Below are 3198 nucleotides of genomic sequence, written 5' to 3'. Positions count from 1 at the left end.
CAAAAAAAGGTATTGAAAGGTATTAAAGCATTCCTGAAAAATTCTGGTGGTCTCTGGTTCCTGGCCTAGAAAAGTATTTATTTAAGCATACTGATATGGAAATGAATCACTGTGAAAGGGAAAAATGAATCAAGGAACTGTAAGTTTGTCCAGATGAAGCTGAAAGAGAGTTAATGGAGCAAAAGAGATTCATACGAATAATTGTAGTATCTCTCTGATGAAGGTAAGATCACATTTATGTATATTATTTTAGACTCATGCATTATATATAAATATATCCTACACCCTGGGTTCAAAGGCACAGCACCCATGAGGGCTGAGGACTCTTTTAAAGATATGTGCTCGCTTAATCACTCAAGAAAGAGCCCCCATGAGTGAGCCTAATATTACAATTAATTAATTCAGCAAAAAAGGGTATTAAATTTCCTCCCTCTAAGGATATTATCTGAATTCATTGACCTTTTTGGAAATCGCCCTCTAATTGTAACCAGGTTCCATTGCATTTACAGACTAACTTGTTTCCCTTCCTCGCTCTCTCTCCATATCTCCTCCTTTCTTTTTTCAAGAGCTGTAATAATAGTTGAGAAGAGCTTCTTGGTGCTTTATGTGGTGTTAAGATCTCTCCATCACAAAGTCATTCCAGGGCTTTATCTCCTGCGAGTGGCACAGACGAAAGAAGAAACTTTTCTTATTACCTGGAAAGTGAAAATGGAATCCAACTTTAAGTCACCACATATCTCAGAGGAAGACTGGATCCAAACCAACACTTTCGGTACACACCGACTCTGACTGAAGTTCTGGAGGTTTGGGTTCTCAGCTCTTCAGCAAAGAGAGAGGGGTTTAAGTGGGATCCCAGCAATGGCAGCATTGTCCAAGACTTTAAATCGGCAGAAATAAGAAAGGGATTATGTAGGCGACTGTATTATTCTTAATTTTCTTCAAGGATTGGTACTCAAATGAGTGAGATTTATGACTGTAGGCCAACCTCAGATTCCAGTGTTAGTATCAAGGCTGAATGGTGTATTGACCTCTAAGAGTGTTCATTCTAAAAAAGGATAATATGAAATTACATTACATTATTGTGGAAGGCCAGTGAAGCATTGAACAGCTATTACAAAAAGTGGCTTGAAATATATACATATTTGAGCATTGAGCAATATCCCACGATCAAGAGGCCATTCACACAGAACACGTTTTTGCTTTTAAAAATGCCAGAGGAAGGCAAGAGAACAGGGAAAACACGAGGTATCGAGATTAAAGTTGAACTTATTTAAACTTGAGGACAGTGATAGACGGATCGATCCTTAGCTATCGATACTTTCAATACTGTTGCTGCTGATGCATGGCTCACAGTGCTTGTTCAAATAGGGCTGCATTTCCCTAAAGCATCAGAAGGATAAGTAGATCTTAAGAAACCATTGACATATTATTACATTACATAACATTGTTACTATATATAAAATTAATTCTGAAAAATGCATCATGGTTTCCACACAAATATGAAGCAGCAATAATAATAAATGTTTCTTAAGCAGCAAATGATATTAAAATTATTTCTGAAGGATCACGTGACACTGAAGACTGGAGTAATGATGCTGAAAATTCAGCTTTGATCACAGATGCAATTTAAAATACATTTTAAAATATATTAAAATAGAAAATAGTAATTTTTTAATTGTTATATTTCACAATAATGCTGCTTTTACGTTGTTGTTTTTTTTAATAATTGCAGCCTTGGTGAGCATGAGATATTTACATGTAATATTTATTTTAAATTGACTAGTTAAATTTATTATAGTAAATTTATTTAAACTGGTTGTTATAAGTTCAAATGGATTGTGTTATGTTCTGTAATTGCTGTTTATAAATCTGTCAGAAAGAAAATATGCTAAAGTACTAAAAATATGCTAAAGTACTAAAAATATGCTAAAGTTTCACCTTTAGGGGTACAACAGCCTGGCAGCCTTTTACAAAAATTAACCATGGTTTTATTACAGTAACCATAGTTTACCACAGTATTTGTAGTAAAACTGCAGTAACCACAAATTAACCATGGTGATAATAATAATAATACATTTTAGTGCCTATGTAACACCATGTTTATTTTTCATGAGGTACCCTCAAAGGTGCACCTATCTACCCTTAAAGCATGCATACTTGTATGGTACTAATATGCTCCCTTTTAGGGGTATAGTTGCATCTTTGAGGTTACTGCCCCATAAAGGGCTAAGATACAGTTATAATATTTTATTTGTGACAGTGTAAACAAAAAAGGCCTATGAAATGTAAAAAAAAAACATGGCTTTAAAATCTAATATTAAATGAGTATAATTACTGATTATATTCTTTTAATAATTTAAAAGATCAGTTTAGTTTAGAGGTATCGGTATCCATATCGATGATACTGGGCTTGAAAATATCAGTATCGGATCAAAAATAAAATAAGAGGTATCGCCCATCCCTAGTTTTTAGAACGCCGTGTTATGCGCGAGACGCGACCACAACGGTCAAACACTCCATCTAACTTGTTTACATAAAAACAATGGTAAAGTATCTTATTGGAATGAAAAAAAAAATGTGTTTTGTGTTAACAGGGTGACACTGTTTTATACAGCAGTTCAATAAACAAGAAGGATACTGAGAAACTTACATAAGTGTACACTTCAGATGCAAAATCCCCATTTACTCCTTCTGTTTTTCTGCCACAATTGTGCAAGAAAAAAAAAATGAAGCCAAAGAATCAAATGCTACCCCTCACGCAATACATGCGATGGTGCTGTTTTCTTGAATTAATACATGCTTTAGACGTATCAATTAAATGATTCATTGACTCACTAAAAAAGAAAATAGCTCAGTTCAGAAAAGCATACTAACATTAGTCCTTTCCTGAAATATTTGTATATGTTGTTCTGAATTTTAACAGTCTATCTTTTTTTTTTGCTCCAGATTCAGAATGAATGAAAGGAGTGAAATAATTTCTTTGTCGCCACCTACTGGCCTAATGATGTAACCTGCGTTCCGTTTGCAATGATTTTTGGTTTTTTATCTAACATGAGGTCATGGGCATGATTAATTTATATTAATTATATTAGAGTATATTTTTAATCCTTCATGCTAAATTAACATGTTTAATTGACAGCCCTAATAATTTTATATTTGCATACATGTTCCATGATAATCTCTCTCTCGCTGTTTGAC

The sequence above is a fragment of the Cyprinus carpio genome, chromosome B11, assembly GCF_018340385.1.
Source record: "Cyprinus carpio isolate SPL01 chromosome B11, ASM1834038v1, whole genome shotgun sequence".
Classification (NCBI taxonomy): domain Eukaryota; kingdom Metazoa; phylum Chordata; class Actinopteri; order Cypriniformes; family Cyprinidae; genus Cyprinus; species Cyprinus carpio.
Note: the sequence above shows the minus strand (reverse complement) of the source record.